The sequence below is a fragment of the Zingiber officinale genome, chromosome 1A (assembly GCF_018446385.1).
Source record: "Zingiber officinale cultivar Zhangliang chromosome 1A, Zo_v1.1, whole genome shotgun sequence".
NCBI lineage: Eukaryota > Viridiplantae > Streptophyta > Magnoliopsida > Zingiberales > Zingiberaceae > Zingiber > Zingiber officinale.
In genome coordinates, this window is record NC_055987.1 from 166,583,154 (window position 1) to 166,604,974 (window position 21,821).

The window sequence follows — 21,821 nt, forward strand, 5'->3', positions numbered from 1 at the left end:
GCCGTTGCAAGCATTTTCTTCATGAGTTCTTCACGCGATTCTTCACCGATCACACAACGATTTCTCCACAGCTCACAGCCAGTTCTTGGAGGCTCTTGGAAATAAGTGTTGGTGCACTTCCAAGGTTCAAGAGGCAACAACAAGCAAGAAGAAAGGCAAGCTAGGGTTTCTACCCTATAAATCTTGTAAGGTTTACTGTTTTATCAGCTTGTAGTTTGTTCTTCTTGTGTATCTTTGTGTGTGAGTCCTGTACAGGCTTCTTCGCCTTCGGTAGTTACCATAGAGAAGTGTTTTCATAGTGGAGAGTGTGTGTCGTGTGTTGATCCTTGGATTAGTCACCTCTTCTTGAGGTGCATACCAAGTAAATTCTTCGTGTTAGCGTTGTATTTGTGTTTCTTGTATTTTCCGTTGCATATCATCACCAAGAAATAAGCGACGACGAGCACACGACGAGTTATTCACCCCCCTCTAGCTACAAATCGACCCTAACAGTCATAAGGAACAAATATCTCTTGTTATACAATGTTTGGATGAGTAAGAAAATTCAACAAAAAGTGGAAGAATGTTGGATAGAATTTTTAGAGGTGGATGACACTTCTGGCTTTGGACTTTTTATGCATCTTAAGGATGCTTTAAATCATCTTGAGCTTGATATTGATGATATATGAGGTCAAGGATATGACAACAGATCTAACATGAAAGGGAAACACAAAGGTGTACAAAGAAGGCTGCTTGAAATAAATCCCAGATTCTTTTATACTCCTTGTGGTTGTCATAGCCTTAATTTGGCATTATGTGACATGGTGAACTGTTGTCTTCAAGCTATGTCATTTTTTTAGTGATACAACACATTTATACATTATCCTCCTCATCTACGAAGAGATGGAGAATTTTTATAGATTATGTAAAGGGTTTGACAGTTAAGCCATTGTCACAAATACGTTGGGAAAGTCATGTTGAGAGCATGAAACCTATAAAATAACAACATGCACAAATTAGAAATACTTTACTTGATGTGACAAATGATACTGAAGATCCCAAAATAAAAAGTGAAGTAGAGTCCTTGGCATTATATGAACTCGAGAAGTTTGAATTCTTACTTGGTGTGGTAATTTGGTATAAGTTGTTATTCACAATTAACACTGTGAGTGAATTTCTTCAATCTGAAAATATATATATGATATTGCTTTCAAACTCTTACAACGAATTATTGTATTTCTTGAAGAGTATAAAGAATTTGGTTTTGATAAGGCAATGGTTGAAGCTAAAGAAATGGCAAGTGAAATGGGCATTGAAGCAATATTTCGAGAAAAGTGAGTTGTTCATAGAAAACAAACAATTTGATAAAAGTAGTAGTGTAGAAGTAGCATTGTTAGCAAAGGATTCCTTTAGAGTTAACTACTTTCTATTTATAATATTTGATCAAGCTCGTTCATTTATAGAGTCTCAATTTGCACAGTTTAAAAAATATAAGGAAATATTTGATTTTCTATTCATTGTGGAGAGGTTGCATTGTTCTGATGATGAAAGCTTGTTGAGGTCTTGCAAGAATCTTGAAAGTTCCCTTGCACATAATAGTTGCTCTGACATGAATGGAGATTATTTGTTTCCAGAGTTAACATTTTTGAAGTGCTCTTTACCGGAGGAATCAAAATCAGCTGTTGATGCACTAGGTTATTTGAAAAAGATGGATGGTTGTTTTCCAAATGCTCATGTTGCTTACAAAATCTTGCTGACAATACCAGTTACAATAGTAAGTGCAGAAAGAAGTTTCTCAAAGTTGAAGCTCATCAAAACTTTTCTTCAATCGACCATATCACAATAAAGATTGAATGGGCTAGCTATGTTATCAATTGAAAAAGAAATTATTGAACAACTTGATTATACAGACTTGATTAATATTTTTACTGCCAAAACTATAAGATGAGTTGTTTTTAACTGACCATATTCAATATGTTTGTCATTACTATTTAGTTTTAATTGAAATATTCAGACTATTACATATTGTATTATATTATATATTGTCTTTAAATTTGTTGATTAATTCAAAAAAGTTGCTATGAAGTAGCATGATTAATATAGGGCCCTGTTTTTTAAGTTGGACTTAGGCAAAAAAAACTAGTAGGATCGATCCTATATATAAGTGCTCTGAAGAAAATAATGTCCAACCATCATCAACGGGTGCAGGTTGAGGTTGATTAGTCACACGTAACCTCTGAAGTATAGCCTACATTTGCTAGTTTATCTGCCTAAATCTAGTGGCCATCTCATCGTAGAGAGAGGTGAATCCCTCTAAGACTGACTATTGGATCTATGCGGAAGCCCTCTCCAGTTTAGCAAGGCGCTCATCTATGGAAAGTGAGGTCGAAGGTTGGGTCGTGGTCGGAAGAGGTGCAAAGAACTTGTCAAATATAAACTCTGGCATATCTTACTCCCTAGTCACAGCTGCCTCGTCGACTTTAACTAGAATAACTGGCGGGATGCCCTCGTCGACCTCTTTCGGAATGACTAGCTGAAGACCATCTCTCCAAGTCAATCCCCCTTAAGTGGTAACCTCTATATGCACTCCTGCAAGTTGACGCTAACCAATCTCATCATACTCGCTAAGGGGAGTGAGTATACCCTGGGTCATGTCTACTCCTATGGTCGAAAACATGAATGTCAAAATGTGGCAATAGGGCATATGAACTTGTCCCCTATTGATGAGACTAAATGCATAAATAACATTCTGAAACATATGTAATGTAATGTCAATGTCTAGTCTTTAACATAATGCATAAAGGAAGGAAGAATGAGATGGTTGCATCTTCGCAACATTACAAGATGTGATCGACAAAATGTAGCTGGTAAGTGTTGGCGCAGCGGGCTGGCAAGAGGGGAGGGGTGAATTACCTGAAAAAGAAAATGAAACCCTCCTCGATCTTTCAACTCTTTAAGTGCAACAATAAGAAAATAATAAACAGAACTAAAGAAGACTCAGGGATTTGACTTGGTTACAACCTGGGTGGTTGTTAATCCAAGGTGGTTGAACAACTCACTAAGAATCTTCTTCTTTGAAGGTGGAGAAGCCTTTTACACACTAAAAGTTCTAAGAGTTGCTAGGAAGTTAGTACAAGAGTTGATTATTATTTCTAGCTCCAGGGGCCTTTTTATAGCTCTTGAAAACTCTATTTACAACGTTAGGGGTGCCTCTCAAGGGGTTGAGGGTGCCTCCACCAAAGCATTTGGATAAATCTTTATCCAAATGCGAAAATCTTTATCCAAATGCAAAACATTTATGTTGACTTCATTGAGGGCGCCCTTAATAGCCTTGAGGGCGCCTCAGACGCTATGGAGGGCACCCTCCCGCCTGAAGTGGTGGAGGTGCCATCAACACTGCGTTAAGGGCACCTCCAGCTTACTTTTCCAGCTCCTTTTGACTCCTTTTCTTCTTCCGAAGTTCCGATTGCTTGAGTGATTTCGGTCAATCGAAATAGGGCTCACCTGAACCCAATTTTCAGTTTTCTCTTCGAGTAGACTTTTGCTCCGGCTTCTAATTCCTTGAACATCGCGTACGTTCTTCTTGTCCATCGGTGTACACTTTCGCAGCTCTTTTGTCCCTCAGACGCACCGAGCCCGTCGACTCTCTTCCCGTGTCGTCCTTCTCGCAAGCTACGTCTTCCGCTCAACTTGCTGTGCTCCTAATCTCCTACACACTTAGACACAGAGATTAAAACCAAATAGGATCCAACTTAACTTGGTTGATAACATCAAAACAACCACAGGGTCCAACTGTAAGGACTCTGTATAAGACATAGTCCTAAACCCTGAGAGAGAGATCTAAAGTCAATCACAATGAATACTCTCTTCTTCCCCAAAAAAAATATACATGGATGAGATCCAATGTAATATGGGAGTAGGGTTAGCCAAATGGCAAGCCCCTACTAGGGTAACACAAAAATGGACATGTAGACTGCCTAAGTCATAAACAGTCATACAGTAAGGTAGGTGAAAAACTGAAGACTTTACTAGCTACTCTAGTAGAGTATGTTAAGTCATCTATCCTAACTAAATTGTTATAAAATTGGGCACATAAGTTTAGGTTGACTGAATGACTATAGTAAACCAGTGTATCTAACTTATAATAGTCTATAATTTCTATAATAGAGGTATAACAATGAGAAAAAAAAAATATCCTACTTAGGTACCTAGATTTTAGTGCAACATATGTATGATCCTGAAAATCTAGCCTAAGTTGCTTGGTGGGGAATCTGACATCGATAGAAGGGATACTGTTGGTGCGGTTAGCACTAACAGTCTAACTCAGATTTTGATGAATGACAAAATAAGTTAAGTTAGTTTTGTTGTTGATCTAACACTCTGACCGAGTGTGCAGGAGAAGCCCAAACAGGTCGACGGGCTAATCGGATGTTTGTATGAAGCCCAGCTAGGTCGACGGGCCGACCGGATAGCTGGCACGAAGTCCAAATGGGTCGACGGGCTAACTGGAAGTCCAGCTAGGTCGACGGGCTGACCGGATAGTTGGCGCGAAGTCCTGACGGGTTGAAGGGCTGACCGGACATCTGACAGGTGAGTAAAGGTAAGTCACTGGAGGGGAGTGACTGTGAGGACGCATTCCCGCGAAGGGAACTTAGGCGCCGATCCAACTTAGAACCATTTAGGAACTCTAAGTCGAGATCGTGACTAGATTCCGGTCTCAGAAAGACGGAATCTAAGTCATACTCTTTCTATCTTGAATCATGAATTGTGCTAATAATCTGTTTTGCAGGAGATATGAGTGCCTCAGACTAACGTTTTTCTTGTAGGATGGAATCTGCTGGAAAACATGGTCTGGGCGCCCGGACCTCCGGGCGCTTGGGAGGTACCCGGGCACCCTGTGGCGAAATTTTATCCCCAACGTCACTGTGCCACGTGGAGTTCACTGGTTGGCTCGGCTTTGCCATGGTCGAGGCGCCCTGAAGGTTCCAGGCGCCTCGAACCTCTTATATAAGGAGGGTCAAGGCTAAAGTTCCAACAACAACTAAGAATCCGCTCTCTTGTGCTCTTGCGACACTGCGAAAAGTTCTCCGACAAGTGCCAGTTTATTTTTAACTTTTATTTTATTGTTGGTTCTTTCTTTTCTAATTAATTCTGTACTTAGTCTTATAATAATCTTTTAAATTAATTAGTGATTGTCCATCGAAAGCACCCTTGTGTGTGGCCCTTGGAGTAGGAGTCGCTAAAGGCTCCAAACCAAGTAAAAGAACTTGTGTTAGCCTTGCTCTTCCTTTCCTTACTCCTTTTCCGCTGCTTAACTCTTTACGAAGATTTTTTTAATTCGATATTCACTCCTTCCTCTATTGATTCTTCACGATCCAACAAGTGGTATCAGAGCAGGTACCGCTCTGGTTTGGTGCAACCACCAATCAGACAAGGGGGTGAAACTTTCTTTGTTACTCGTTTTTAGCTTTCATTTTTTCGCATAATTCTAAACTGGTATTATTACCTTTTTGGAAAGTTTTTCATTGCAATTAAATATAAATTGGTGCAACATCAATTTAGTTCTTTTTATTCTTAATTCTTCCCGCACTACTAATCCAAAACCAAGCCTTAGGATTTTGCTTGTCACTGCTTTATTATGTGCAGGGTCATCATGTCTCAGATCGAAGGTTTCAGTACGGTACGTCCTCCCCTATTCAACGGGGATGATTTTCCATACTAGAAGAAAAGGATGGAAGTCTACCTGAAGACGGACTTCGACCAATGGCTAAGCGTCACAAAAGCCTACAAAGCACTGGTTGACAACTCTGGAAATCTACTTGATCCGGAACAATGGACGTCAGACATAAAGAAGAAAGTGTCAACGGAGAACAAGGCGATCAACGCGCTACAATGCAGACTCACAAGGGAAGAGCTGAACTGGGTAGGACTGCACCAGAACGCGAAAGAACTATGGGACAAGTTGATAGAGCTGCACGACGGAACCAGCGACGCTAAGGTAACAAAACACGATTTGTTATTAAATAAAATATTTAATATAAAAATGCAGGAAGGAGAAACGGCAAGTCAGCTTCACGCGAGGATCAAGGACATCCTCAACGGGCTCCACGCGATAGGCCACCAGATGGAAAACAGGGATCTAATAAGGTATGCGTTAAATGCTTTTCCGCGTAACTCTTTGTGGGCATCTATCGTGGATGCCTACAAAATTTCTAAAAATTTATCAAAATTAAAATTAGATGAACTGTTTTGCGAATTAGAATTACACGAGCAAACTAACACCAGGGTCGAGAAAGGTATTGCTTTGTTTGCAGGTTCATCCAAAAAAAAGAAGAACAAGCCTGAACCTGAAGAAGATTCTGATCAGGATTCTGAAGATGAAGAGTACCTGGTGAACTTGGTAAGGAAAATGTTCACCAGGCGGAAGAAGAACTTCAGCAAGAAGGATCTACAAAAGATCAGTTCTCCAACCGAACCGAGGAACGTGACGTGCTTCGGATGCAACAAGAAGGGGCACTACAAGAACGAGTGTCTGAGACTGAAGAACAATAAAACAAAGCCGACCAAAAAAGAAGGCCCTCAAAGCAACGTGGGATGACTCATCTTCGGAAGAATCAGAGGACGAAGATCAGAAGAACCAGAGTTACCTCGCGTTGATGGCCCGTGAAGCAGAGTCGGAGGATGAATCGGAAGACGGGTCCGAACCCAAATCAAGCCACGAGTCCGTACTCGTTTCCGAAGGTCCCGAAGAGGTATACCTAAAGTTAAATAGAAAGTTCTTTAAAATTATTTCTTGTCTAAATAGTAAATTAGTTAAATTAGAAAATGAAAACAAATTGCTCCTTGAGGAGAATCAAAACCTCAAGGAACAAATTACAAATAATAATCCAACTTAAGATCTAACACTTGAGGAGGAAAATTTGACACTAAAATTAGAAATTAACAAATTAAAAGATATGTTAGAAAAATTCACAACAAGATCTAAGAACTTAGATCTAATCTTAAATAACCAAAAAGCAATTTATAATAAAACTGGACTTGGCTATAAGTCAAGCTCAAATAAAACATTTAATTTATTAATAACCCAACACAAACCAACAAGAAAAGCTTGGGTTCCGAAAGCGTGCTTAACCATGCAAGTAGGACTTAACCAATACTACATACCTAAAGAAAAAATATACTATATAAAATCAGATAATTCAAATCAAAAACCTAAATACAAATCTAAATCAACAAATTCAAAAACTAAACATTTTAAAACCTACCAAAATTTAGAATATCATGAAGTTAAATATAACTATAAAAGAAATAGACATAAACCAAGAATTAAAAACCAAAAATAAAGGGCAATAATTCAGGGGGAGGCTCCAAAATAGCTGGCACCTCCAAAACTAACCTACCTGGAACGGTAACCCAAACTAATTTACCCGACAGGGTACTTAAGGACTAATTAGAAAGGGATTCAAGTTTAACTTGAAAAATGGTACTGGTGAAATTTTGAATGATAGTATGTTAGGAAGTTTAGTCTAGGTATGTCTAGGAAGATATGACTTCGACCTGGTGCATTTGGCTAAGTGGAACTGACCAAAATTACCCTTTATGAATCCTAACCAGTCAGACCAAGGTTTTGTACTAAGTCTAGTGGATAGAACTATTTGGAAAACCTCGAATGCATGATTACTCTAATGATGTCCAAGCGACTCACCATATCCCAGAAGTTTATCCAGAGAATGTCTATCTATTGAACCCAAAGCTAAACCTGAATCTAACACAAAGTTTAAAACAAACTCAGAATTTGAACCAAATTCATCTCACAAAATTATAGGATTCCTTGATTGAAAACATAGATCGGGTGAGATAACTAAGGACTCAATTAAAATGTTAAATTAAATTAAAATTAAAATACTAAATTAAATTAAATTAAAATTAAAATATTAAATTAAAATTAAAATAAAATTAAAATATTAAACTAAATTAAATTAAAATTAAAATTAAAATTAAAATTAAAATTAAAATGAAAATATCAAAATAAAATAAAATAAAATAAAATAAAAATATTAAATTAAAATAAAATAAAAATATTAAATTAAATTAAATTAAATTAAATTAAATTAAAATATTAACATAAATTAAATTAAAATTAAAATACTAAATTAAAATATTAAATTAAATTAACATTAAAATTAAAATTAAAATTAAAATTAAAATTAAAATTAAAATATTAAATTAAAATTAAAATATTAAATTAAATTAAATTAAAATATTAAATTAAATTAAATTAAAATATTAAATTAAATTAAATTAAAATTAAAATTAAAATTAAAATATTAAATTAAATTAAATTAAAATTAAAATATTAAATTAAATTAAATTAAAATTAAAATATTAAATTAAATTAAATTTTTATTAAACTTAAAAATTCATTTAAAAATCTTTTAAACTTGAAAAATTCATTTAAAAATTAAACTTATTTTTTTTAAACCTTAAAATTCATTTTAAAATTAAACTTATTTTTTTAAAACTTAAAATTCATTTAAAAATCTTTTAAAATTAAAAAATTCCTTTTAAAATTAAACTTATTTTTTTAAAAAAACTCAAAAATTCCTTTTAAAATTAAACTTATTTTAAAAAAAAACTTAAAAATTCATTTTAAAATTAAACTTATTTTTTAAAAAACTTAAAAATTCATTTTAAAATTAAACTTATTTTAAAATTATTTTTTTCTTAAAAATTAATTTTATAATTAAACTTATTTTTTAAAAACTTAAAACTTCATTTTAAAATTAAACTTATTTTTTAAAACTTCAAAATTCATTTAAAAATCTTTTAAACTTAAAAAATTTCTTTTAAAATTAAACTTATTTTTTAAAAAAAAACTTAAAAATTCTTTTTAAAATTAAACTTATTTTTTTAAACTTAAAAATTCATTTTATAATTAAACTTTTTTTAAAAAAACTTAAAAATTGATTTTAAAATTAAAAACTTATTTAAAAATTTATTTTATATTTAAACTTAAAAAATTCATTTTAAAATTAAACTTATTTTTTAAAAAATTTAAAAATTCATTTTAAAATTAAACTTATTTTTTAAAACTTAAAAATTCATTTTAAAATTAAACTTAAAGATTCATTTTAAAATTAAATTTATTTTTTTTAAAAAAAAACCCGAAGTCCGAAACCAGGGGCGGGCGCCCCAGGTATTTCCTTCCGGGGCGCCCAGAAGGGACTCCGGGCGCCCCGCCGCAGCCAAGCCCGGGCGCTAGGGAATGGTCCGGGCACCCGGAGCCCCCTATAAATATGGGGGCAGGGGTGCCCTCAGCTTTTGCACCACCTCCCTTCACTCTTGTTAAGGCTCGTTTTGAGCTTTACCGCGAGAGTGATCAAATCTAAAATTTTATTCTATGATTATTCCGTTGCTACGAATCAACCGAGGTCGTCATCTCTAAAAATTCTTGTCACGATGCTTCGGTAAAACCTTTCCTCCTAAGCTCTTAAATATTTCATTGATTCATGCCTATTATAGTTTCTTCTTAATTATTATTGTATAAAACGTTTTAGTTCTGGTGCTGGACCCTCGACTATACTAGTATAGACCCTAGGTTCCCCACTGATGAACTTAGGATTAAGTTTGAGTCAACCATTTACGTAGCTATTAGGACTAAGTGTCTAGATAGAGAGTTCTTTTTACGTTCTTGTGTTCCAGTTATAGAGATTATTAGCCACTATAACTTACGGAACCTTGTTTACTGTACCAATTCAGTAAACATAGATTTATGTGCTGAATTCTATAATAACTTAGTTAGGGTAGATGATCTCACTTACGTTATTAGGGTAGCTGGTACAGATATGGCACTATCCCTTACTATTATCTAGGACTTCTTAGGGTTACGACCATCTACGTGTCGTTTTCAGTGTTACCCCCCAAGGGATCTATCATTTGGTAATCCCTACTCACACATCACCCTGGATGCAATTTATTCATATTTTTTTGGAGGGGAGCGTGTACCCATCGTCACTATGTTTAGGTCAGTTGGCCTTCGAGTTCATGATTATGCACTCTATAGGGTCTTAGTTTACTGCATATTACCACTATCCACTCGGGACATAGCGATGATGCATCCATTCCATTCCTTTCTTTTGTATGCACTTTCCCATAGATTAGATATAGATATTAGTCTACATATATTTCAGACCATTATCTATGCAGCTGGATATGTCACCAGTGCTTTAGTTAATATGCCGTATTGTCATATTTTGACAGCATATTTCGCCCACCTACATATTGACGTCACCCGAGGTAATGTTCGGGCCATGACTGAGTTCGACGTCATAGGACCTATGAGCTTCTCATTAGCGGGTGTCCACATAGATGATGATGATGGCGCATGTCTTGGCAGAGGGGGCCACAACACCGGCCATACCCAGATGCCCAGGAGGCGGCAGAGCATGATGAGTTTATGGTTGCGTTATTCGGCGAGGACGCTCCGACTTCGGTACCACCTCCACCTCAAGGCCGAGCACCTCGTCCTGCACATCACACTCAAGGCGATCGAGTTACTAGACTCGAGCTATCCATGACGAGTCTTTGGCAAGAGGTCTCCGACCTGAGACGAGACGTGAGACAGGATATTTCGGACCTTCGACGCGATCTATCCAGTTCCCGTGAGGATGCCCGAGCTCGTCACGCTGAGCTGATCGAGATGTTCCGTTCTTTCGGAGCCGGACCACTCGGATCACACCCCTCCTCCTCATCTTGATAGACATCCCGACCACTATGTATATTTCATCATGATCATTATACCTTGACTTTGACTTTGAGTTATGATATTCTGGACTACATTTACTTAGGTGTATATTAACTTTGAAAATGATTTAGTCTGTTGTGCCTAATAGATTAGGAATTTTAAAATTATTTTCAAAAATAAGCACTTTCAAATTCTAAGGTAAAATACTTTTATGTTTTCAAAATTTCCTATTTTTAGAATTTCAAAACAGTTTTAGCCTTAGATTAGAAAAATTTCTTAGAAATCATGTTCCCTTAGGGCTAATATTTGAACATCTCACCAACACCCTAGGATTCCTTTGTTTGTGATTGTCAAACATAGAAAGGGGTGAGATGCATAGGTAGATTGCCTGGACTTAAGATGATTATATCAGTGCATCGATATAAGTCTGGGCGTTAAATACCAAACAGATATTAATCAAATTAAGTCATTCAGTGTAGTCAAACACTAACTGACCCTTAGACTTAACTTGACTAACTAAGTGAAAGCTGCTATCCTCTAATAGTCAGTGAGTAGCTAACTTGTTAGACAGATTTAACAATGTCAGGTTCACGGGGAGCAATAATTATTTTCACACCTTTTTTAAAAATATTTTCTTGAAATTAGGTTTTGGAAAATATTCTTCTAAAAATGTTTTAGAAACCTAACCTTTGTAAAACCAAGTTTTATATTAATTTTTTTTAAAATTGTATGTTATAAACTTGATTTGAAAACTAGCTTCGAAAATCAAATTTTGTAAACTTAGTTTTGAAACTATGATTGTTCAAACTTGAATATTGAAAATTAATTTAAGAAAATAAAAACTTAGTTTTGCAAATTAGATTTCACAAACTTAACTCTGAAGAATTAGATTTTGAACATTAAATCTGACCTGTTTTTTTAAATCTTACTTTTATAAAATTACTTTTATAAAACTCATGATTGAAAAATGTTTCAAGTTCAAACTTATTTTGAAAATTAAATTGAAACTTATACACTTATGTTTGAAAATTGACCTCTTTTGAAGTTAGCTTTAACTACAAAATTAGCTTTTATAAATTTATGGTTGTTTAAATTATCTGTTGAAAATCTACAAACCTATTATTTTTCTAAAATTAGCTATTTTTGATAACTTAGTTATTTTGAAAAAGTTAACAGATACTCTTTAACAGTAAAATCTTTAATTGTTTTAACTCTCCCGAGTCAATCTGACTTATTTTTTTGTAATTGTCCATTGCAATTTTTCTGTATTTATAATATGTTTGTGTTTGATGAATGTCAAAGGGGGAGGGTTAGGTGGTTAAGTTAGCTAAAATAAATTGAAAATACAAACTAACTTAAAAACCTGTTAATGCTTGTTTCACTTGCACTTTACACTAACTTAACCAAGTTGTCATTCCATTTAAAAGGGGGAGATTGTTGGTGTAGTTAGCACTAACGGTCTAACCCAGGTTTTGATGAATGACAAAATAGGTTAAGTTAGTTTTGTTGTTGATCTAACACTCTGACCGAGTGTGCAGGAGAAGCCCAGACAGGTCGACGGGCTGACCGGATGTCTGGCACGAAGCCCAGCTAGGTCACGGGCCTACCGGATAGCTGGTGTGAAGTCCAAACGGGTCGACGGGCTGACTGGACATTTGGCACGAAGTCCAACTAGGTCGACGGGTTGACTGGATAGCTGGCGCGAAGTCCAGACGAGTCGAAAGGCTGACCGGACATCTGGCAGGTGAGTAAAGGTAAGTCACTTAAGGGGAGTGACTGTGAGGATGCATTCCCGGGAAGGGAACTTAGGCGCCGATCTGACTTAGAACCATTTCGGAACTCCAAGTCGAGATCGTGACTAGATTTCGATCTCGGAAAGACGGAATCTAAGTCATACTCTTTCTATCTTGAATTATGAACTGTGTTAATAATCTGTTTTGCAGGAGATATGAGTACCTCAGACTAACGTTTTTCTTGCAGGAAGGAATCTGCTGGAAATTAGGGCGCCCAGGAGGTACCCAGGCGCCCGGAGGTCTGGGCGCCCTGAGGAAAAATTTTATCCCCAACGTCGCTGTGCCACGTGGAGTTCACTGGTTGTCTCGGCTACGTCATGGTCGAGGCGCCCTGAAGGTTCCAGGCACCCTGAACCTCCTATATAAGGAGGGTCAAGGCTGAAGCTCCAACAACAACTAAGAATCCACTCTCTTGTGCTCTTGCGATGTTGCGAAAAGTTCTCCGACAAGTTCCAGTTTGTTTTTAACTTTTATTTTATTGTCGGTTCTTTCTTTTCTAATTAATTCTGTACTTAGTGTTGTAATAATCTTTTGAATTAATTAGTGATTGCCCATTGAAAGCACCCTTGTGTACGGGCCTTGGAGTAGGAGTCGCCAAAGGCTCCGAACCAAGTAAAAGAACTTGTGTTAGCCTTGCTCTTCCTTTCCTTGGAGTAGGAGTCGCCAAAGGCACCGATATGTACATTTGTAAAGTCGATAATATTGATATTGTTTACATCAATAGTGTTTTTGGGTAAAAATATAGAATTCTACAATCAAAATATTTCCTATTCAGATTTTTATGCTTATTAAAAACATAATTTTTTTCTATGGAATTATCAATTTCATAAAACAATTCGGGTTTCTGTATATTGAAATTATATGGAATTTTTTGGTTCCTTTTTAGTTGTAATTTTGGCTTATAAATAGAGGAATCTTTACTATTCCCACAATATATATATTTATGTGATAAAAGATCATATACATATTGCTTTTTTAATTTTTCTTTTTGATTCGGCCATAAATACACTGCATAGAAATTTTCTTTTTTGTAATGAATTGATCGGTCTTTTTCTTTTTTATATGAAGAAAATTTCATTGATTCTTTATTGTGAATCGTACAATTTTGATTGATTTTTTTTCGCCATTTTTTCGCTACTAATACTAATCGAGACCATTTGCTTTGAGATAAATTGTATGCATAATTACCCTTTAACCAGTTTTTCCATTCATTCATTCCAGGCTACTTTATTTTCTTATACTTATACCTTGATTTGGAGTTAAATATTCCTCGGGTTATAGAATAATACTTTATCTTGTCCTTAATAAAAGGATGGGTACCGCGATATTGAAGTACAGATCTAAAGTGATGGTTGTTAAGTAATTGGGTTTGTGATATTTTGTAAAATACATATGCTTGGGATAAGGAAGATAATGTTGGAGCAATCTAGGTGCCCTATGTTTTGATGTTTGGACAAAGGTTTAAGTTACGTTTATTGTTGTATTTGATATGCATTGTGAGTGTGCAGGATACAGGTACAAAAAGGAAAGTCCAAGTGTAATCTTGGAAAAGGAGAAAAGTCCAAGGATGAGTCTTGGCGGTGTAAGTCCAAGTATGTAGTCTTGGCAATGTAAGTTCAAGTGTGACTTGACAATGGATGAAGTCCCGGAGGTGAGGAGCCTCTTGGCAAAGGAAGACCCGACAATAAGGACAAGGCCGAAGGAAGCTCCAAAAGGCAAGACGTGAAGGATGGAGAGACATCCGAGGGACGCGAGGCTGATGGAGGTGGCTAGAAGGCTAGGTCTAGGTTGGTCGGGCGAGGACGAGTGCTGAGTGATTGTACTCGGGGTGAAATCTTATGGTTTTAGGTTTCACTGTAACAGTAATGTAGCGACACTATAGCAGTACTGTCGTAACACTGTAGCAGCACTGTAGCAGTCGAATGGTTACTGTAGCAGTCGACTAGTAGTCGACCGTTGGGTAACGGTCAGCTTCACTTAAAGGACCAGTCGACTGATGCATACACCAGTCGACTGGTAGCGGGAAAACAGCTTAGTGTTTTCCTCTTGAGCTCTATTTAATAGAGCTCGGGGTGCTTGGGCATGGTTGACGAAATACACTTGGTTAAAGCCTATTAGAGTCTCCTAAGCCTTCGTGTGATCGGTGTGCTTGTATTCAAGTGTTTGTGGCGAGGTTTCTCCACCGACAAGGAGCTTGAGCTAGCCGGAGGTTTTCCGGGGAGTCATCCACCGAGGGATCGGGATCGTCCACCTTACGGACAGCCGTGGAGTAGGAACTTTATCTCCGAACCACGTTAAATCAACGTGTTAGGTTTGCTTTCTCTCGTTAGTATTTGTTTTTGTATTTCCGCTGTGCACTAACATTATAGGAAGCGATCGATTTGGGTGAGACGCTATTCACCCCTCCCCCCTCTAGCGGGCGTCAAGGTCCTAACAGATAAATCGTAATAAGTATTTGAATTATTACTAGGATTAGAAAAGTCCTTTTCTTTTTCTATATTTTCTATAGTCGAAATAAAGTTCATTGTATGTTGATCTGTTTCATCAATTCCTTCTTGATTTCTTTCATCGTTGTAAATGGATTCATTGATAATTTTTTTTTTGAAAGTTGTGCATTGACCTTCAAAATGCTAACCATACATAGTAGGATATCCATGTATATTTTTTCAATGAAAGATTTCATAAAATAATGTGATTTGTATATTAATCGAGTATTTATTCTTTTGAATATCTGCCAAATATCTTTCTTTAATTCTGGTCTTTTATTATCATAGCTGGAACTTTTTTTTTCTTTTCTTTTGCGATTTCTTCTATTTAATTCCTGATTATGATTATCTTATTAGCAAGATCTTTCATTTCATTTTCTATGAATAAAAAATTTGTCCAATTCATAGATTGAATTTGCATGGTCGATTCAGGAATAATCTTATTATTATCTTTTGAATCCTTTGCATTTTTATTTGGTTCATATACTTTCACCTTCTTGAATTCAAATAAATAAATTGGGTTTACTTTTTCAAGTTTATTCATTATTCGTTTTAGAACTGGAAAAATTTGGATAACCCATGATTTTGAAACTTTTACTTTTAGAGGTAGAAAATAATTCTTTTTCACTTTTTGAATATTTTTTTTAGTTCTTTATATATGGGTTCAAAAAAAAAAGGTAGGGTTCGGGCAGGACCAAAAGGAAATTCTATTTCCGTTTCCCAAACTGTTAAAAAACTAGAATTTTCTTGTTTTACTTTTTTTTTTCATTGGATCTCCATGATGAGATTATAGTTTAGATCTTCGCCAAGGTTTTAAATGGAAAGGAAATAGAATTTTTACCTGAAGACCATCTGTTAACCAATCTTGAGGAAAATTCTGTTTTTGATAGTGGAATACCATTATACGTACATTTAACATGCATTTCACTCTTCCAATCCTTAAAATCCTCATACCACTCGGGGTATTGGAATAATAACATACGTCCAACATTTTTAGCTATTATCAATGAAGGCAATATAATGTTTTTTCTAAGAAAAGTGTGGATCAGGAGTATCAAACTTCTTATTGCTTGAGCAAATATAACGCTATCCCAAATTTTTGCTATTGCCATTCGTTCATTTTCTTCTTCTCTCTTCTTCTCGTTTTCATTGAGAGCTTCAGAGTTTTCTTCATCCTTTCTTTCTCAAAATCGTCAATTTTTAATTCCGTTTTTGGTTTTTTCTTTGCAAAATTCCTAAAAATAGACTTAATATTTTGATCGATCTTGTTTAAAAGACAAAAAAAAAAAAATGCTTTCTACTCGATAAAAAAAAAAAGCGGAGAATTTACATATGCTTGGAATGTGTTCCAAATAATTGTTTTACGTCTTTGTGCGCGTAAGGATCCTTTGATTAGACCTCGACGAAAATCAGGTTGTTGTGAGTAACGTATCAAAGCCAACTCGTTTATTTCATGATCGTTAGTCTCGAGATTCACACTGTAGTCAGTATAAATCACCACTCGTCTGGCTTTTCTTGTACGAATTTCCTGATCTTGTTTCATTAGTTGCTCATGTTCATCTTCTTCATCTTCATCATGTGCTAGTACTTCTAACTCTTCAGTTAGTTTGTATAACCGTTGAGGAATTTTTTGAATGATTTTTTCTTTAAGGATTTCTTCTCCTTCTTCAATGATTTCTTCTCCATTGGTTAATTATATCGAATACGGATTTCAAAGATTTTGCTTTATTTTCTGAATTTCTTTTTATTTCTTCTTCCAATAAAGAAGATTTTTTCAAATGAGAATTGGGTATGTACTCAAAAGATAATTGATCAATTGACGTTAACGAATTAATAATATAATTCCATGGTGATTTTTTATTAAGTGGATTTTTTTCATGTTCAAATTCTTGGTAATTATTAGAAATCGGAAATAGCCCATGAAGCTTATTTATCCAAACTATTTTCGTGGAATTTTCTTTCGAAGTAATTAAATGATTCATGGTTGTATGTGAATAGAATTTGTTTATTTTTCCACGATATGCTCCATTCAAAAGAGGATCATATGCTTTTGACAAGTATTCTTGTTTATTCTCATCATTGCATAATTTGGTCCTTTTTTCTCAGATCAAATTTTCTGTCCCCAAATTTTTCTGTCCTCGTGTCCCCTGCCGATCGGACGAACCAGATTACATCTTAAGACATCATGACATCTTTAAGATGTGTGCAGTATCCTCGTGATGTGCAAGGTATCCTTGAGATGTAATCTGGTCCGTCTGATCGGCATGGGGACACGGGGACAAAGAAATTTGGGGACAGAGGATTTGATCTCCTTTTTTCTAGTATATCTAGAGTAAGAGATACTTTTTCTTTTTCTATAATTTTTATTCTACTTATTAATTCATTACTCAAGTTGTACTTTTTTTGGTCATTGGTAGAAACCCAATAATTATATAGGTCTTCATAGATAAATTTTTCTGTCGTGTACAAAGAAATTTTACGTTCTATCATTTTTGAAAAAATCAATAAACTAGGTGGATATGTAAAAGATATTGTTTGTTTTCCATCACTTAAACATGTATAAAAAAAATATTATGACATTTCATTTCGTATAGAACGTGCAAGTCGATTATTTTGTATATACCGTGATGGACGATTCCACCGCTTATAATTGAAAAGAAAAGTTCAAAGAGATTTTTCAAAAGGATATGTTTTTTCCATTCGGATCTCTTCCATTTGATCTATTTTGTCCGGATCCTCCTTTTCTTCCCAATAAAGGGAAGGGTTTTTTTTGGTGGATCCCGCTTGTTCCTGTTTAGTCTCCTTCCTTTCGAAAGTAGTTTCTACATCGCTTTCTTCCTCACTTTCTCTCCTTTCTTCCATTTCGTTTATTTTATTAGTAACAATAGGCGACGACATTCTGCCTAAATAGTAGACACAGGTGATAAATAAGAGAATACTAATGATTCGACCCATAGAATTTCTCAATTCTGCCATAAGGTACTCGTACTTATACCTATTCGATTTAGATCGAATAGAAACATTTTGACGTATCCAGAATAATACCAATCTAACCCATTTCATGAAGAAAATATAACCAATTAACCAACCAATAAAACTACTTGTTACAAATAACATCTTGTTGTTGCATCGAAACAGATAAATGTTGACTAATCTGGCTAACGTTGAACTTGGTAAAATAAAATGGTTGAATAATTGAAAAATTAGATTATTCAGGAATACATATTGAATGCTGAGATTACGCATTGAATTTTCGGTAGTAGACCCATAATAAAAAAAGTTTTGTGATTGTTCCAGAAGAAATGAAACAAAAGATAGGGTAGAACTAGGACAGTTATTGTATGAGGTTTACCCAATGCTAGATGCAGAGGCGCATAATAGATCGATATGAACATCAAGAGCTGTCCCATAATAAAACCAGTTGTTGCTGCTACCTCCTCCTTGGTTCCTCCTTCCATAGCCCGAGCTTGAAGAAGGAAGAGATAAGAGGGCCCTATGGAGAATGTAGTCAGAAATCCATAATAGAGTCCGACCAAAACGACCGAATTTATTATCTTTATGCACGAAGATAATAAATTACCTAGTAGAAAAGATTTAAAAATCATTACAAACCCTCCTTTTTCTTTTCTATTGCAATTTTTTGCTTATTATATGATAATTATGATAATTTCTTAACTTTCCATATATAGAAACAGATAGACTATAAATGACATCTCTTATGTCAATGACACCAAAGGGATATTAAATGAACGGAATTGGGATATAGATGGAATATAATGAAATAGAACCACTTTGAGGTTCCCTATGAAATGAGGCATGGAACGGAGCCACTATGAAGAAGTTCCGGGAGTTACGAAGGAAGCTTCGGACTCATATTGTTCATGGGTTGAGAACGGGAGTTGCACGCTATGAGGTCGAATCTTCCGTTGTTCCTCAATAGCTCAGTGATAGAGCGGTCGACTGTTAACTGACTGGTCGTAGGTTCGAATCCTACTTGGGGAGATTTGATTCATTCTTAATTAAAGAATGAAGAATGGAATTAAAAGGCTCGCTTTGACCGTTAGGAGTAGGTAACCCGTTCGCTGTCTTTGTTTCTATTGCATTCTATCTCATCGTATCACATTCTGTTCTACGATATTTGAGAATCGCCGTCAATACCTCGGCGTAGATCCGGGATAATCCCTTGTAAATAGCCAATTCAAAATTCTCAGATGATGTACTAGCAGTGCATCAAAGATGCAGTCATCGATTCTCCCGATAGGCCACAATTACCGTGAGCAAACATATTAATGGCGAGTAACGCATTTTTGCTATGCTACTAATACTTATACTTGTTCTGCTATTCTGCCCAAGCTTGGCTGAGGAAGAGTTACGGGGAGTAAAACAAAAATATGCTGATTCTGAACTTTATTACTATATGTAATCGTAAAATCTTTTACGATAAATAAAAAGAAAAAGTAAAGTAAGGACATTCCATTTCGACAAAAGACCATACCCAAGTTCAATAGCTTTAGATCCGCTATCCCGATCATGATTTTCCTACCCCCACCAGAGGGAAAGGCCCTTCCCAAAAGGGAAGGTTGTGGCATATTTGAAGTTTAGGAGATGCAAAGGGGTGAAAAAGGTGAAGAGATCAATTGGAGGGCGCCTTCCTGAACTTGTCTTTGTGAATAGAGAAGCCCTCTATTCACTGTCAAAATTGGGATTGGAGGCGCCTTCAACTTAATGGAAGACACCTTCAATGTGTTATGGAGGGCACTTTCAAAATTGATGAATGAGCCTTCAAGTGTTGTAGTGGGAGTTTTGTCGCCTTAATGTGGGGCGCCTTCGACTTAACTGGAGGTGCCTTTGTTTTTTTTTCTGATTACGTTTTAATTTATTTTTCTTAAGTTTTAAGTTAAGTGTTAATTAATTAAGTTTTAAGTTAAGTATTAATTCATTTTAAGTAGGTTTAAATTAAGTTTTATTAATTTTGATTAAGTTTAAATTAATTTAATTTTAAATTTTATTTAACTTGATTTAAAATTTTAAAGTAAGATAAGTTGAATGTAAAGTGAGTTAGATTTAAGATTTTAATTAAGGTTAAATTAACTTTGTTTAAGTTATTAATTTAAGTTTAAGCTTTTAGTTTTAATTTTAATTTATAGTTTTAATTTTAATTTAAGTTTTCATTTTAATTTAATTTAAGGTTTAATTTTAATATAAGTTGTAGTTTTAATTTAATTTAAGTTTTAATTGTAATTTTCATTTAATTTAAATTTTAATTTTGAATGTTAGTTTGTTTTTTTAATTAGATTAAGTTTGAATCTGAATTTAATTTGAATTAAGTTAGGTTTAGGTTAAATTTGAATTTTATTGCTCTCATCATTTCACTCAATTTAAGTTTTCAAACAAAAGTATCCCATCATTTTGTGAGATGAATAATTCAATTTTTAGGGGTTGGTTTAATTTATGTTAGATTAAAGTTTAACTTTGGGTCTATCAAGCAAACATTCTTTGAATAAATTTCTAAATTGTGGTGAGTCACCTGGACATCATTAAAGTAACCACGTGCTTCGAGATTTTTCAAATAGTCCCGCCCAAAGAATTTAATACAAAACTTTGGTCTAATCAGTTTAGATTGGTAAGGAGTAACTTTGATTAGTTTTACTAAGTCAAATGCACCAGGTCGAATACATATGATTTTTTCTAGACATGCATAGATAGAACTTTCTTAACCTACTATCATCCCAAACTTTTCTAGTACCGTCTGTCAAGTTAAATTAATCCTAATTTTCTAGTCTTAATTACCCTTACTGGGTAAGGTTCATGTTCTTGAGGTGCTAACTAATTTAGAATCTCCCCCTGAATTATAGAATTTTGAGTTAGATTTATGTCAATTTGTTTTATAGTTAAAATATGTTTGGTTGTAGTTTTGTTTGTAAGTTTTTAAGTTTTGATTGCATTTGTAGTTGTAGTTTAGTTTTGTAAGTTTCTTTGGTTTATTGAAATTATTCAGGGATTTATTTGTTTTAATATAATGGATTTGTATTTGGGTACATAAAATTATTTTTGTTCATTTTGTTTTAACAAGTAAGATTGGGGTACCTAAGCTTTAACTTGGTTTTTAGTTTAGTAAAAAAATGAGGTAAATATTTTATTCGAATCGTTTTTATATCTGAGTCTGGATTTGTTGTAAAATGCCCTTTGTGATCCAAGAATGAGATCAAGGTTTTTGGAACTTGTTGTAAACTTTTCTAGTAAACTTTTAAGGTTTATAATTTCATATTTCAGTCCTGAATTTTCTTCTTTAAGTTTAATATTTTGAGTTGAATTTTCAAACCGACTTGGTTTAGGGTTTAATTTAAGTTGTTCTTTTAGTTCCTTAATTTCTTTACTAAGTATGCTTACTTGATTTTCAGCAGCAGTTAATTTTCTATCCAGACATGCCATAATTAAAAAAAAATTAGAACTGAGAGTGGTGTTTACTTTGGTAGAACTTTCGAAAACGAGTGTGGACTCGTGGCTTGACTCATATTATAACTCTTCGTCTTGTTCCAATTTGCTTTCTGATTCTAGTCTGGTTGCCATCAGTGCAAGATAGTTGTATTGCTTCGATTCATTATTGTCTGATTCTTCCGAAGACGACTCATCCCAAGTCACTTTGAGTGCTTTCTTTTTCTTGAAATTCTTGGATTTATCTTTCTTGATGTTCTGACATTCATGCTTGTAGTGACCCTTTTTGTTGTATCTAGAGAGCAGGTGATGCTTGACTTGCTGATGTTGGGCTTGATCATCTTTTGAAGGTCCTTTATGCTGAAGTTCTTCTTCTGCTTGGTG

General features: G+C 34.9%; 1 non-coding gene and 1 pseudogene across 1 annotated transcript; one reads left to right on the forward strand and one right to left on the reverse strand.

The window, feature by feature from the left end:
• Positions 1-15,484: 15,484 nt before the first annotated feature.
• Positions 15,485-18,731, reverse strand: LOC122038326 (annotated as a pseudogene).
• Positions 18,732-18,932: 201 nt separating this feature from the next.
• Positions 18,933-19,004, forward strand: TRNAN-GUU. Its single transcript has one exon. It is a non-coding gene; the product is annotated as a tRNA-Asn (tRNA).
• Positions 19,005-21,821: the final 2,817 nt, after the last annotated feature.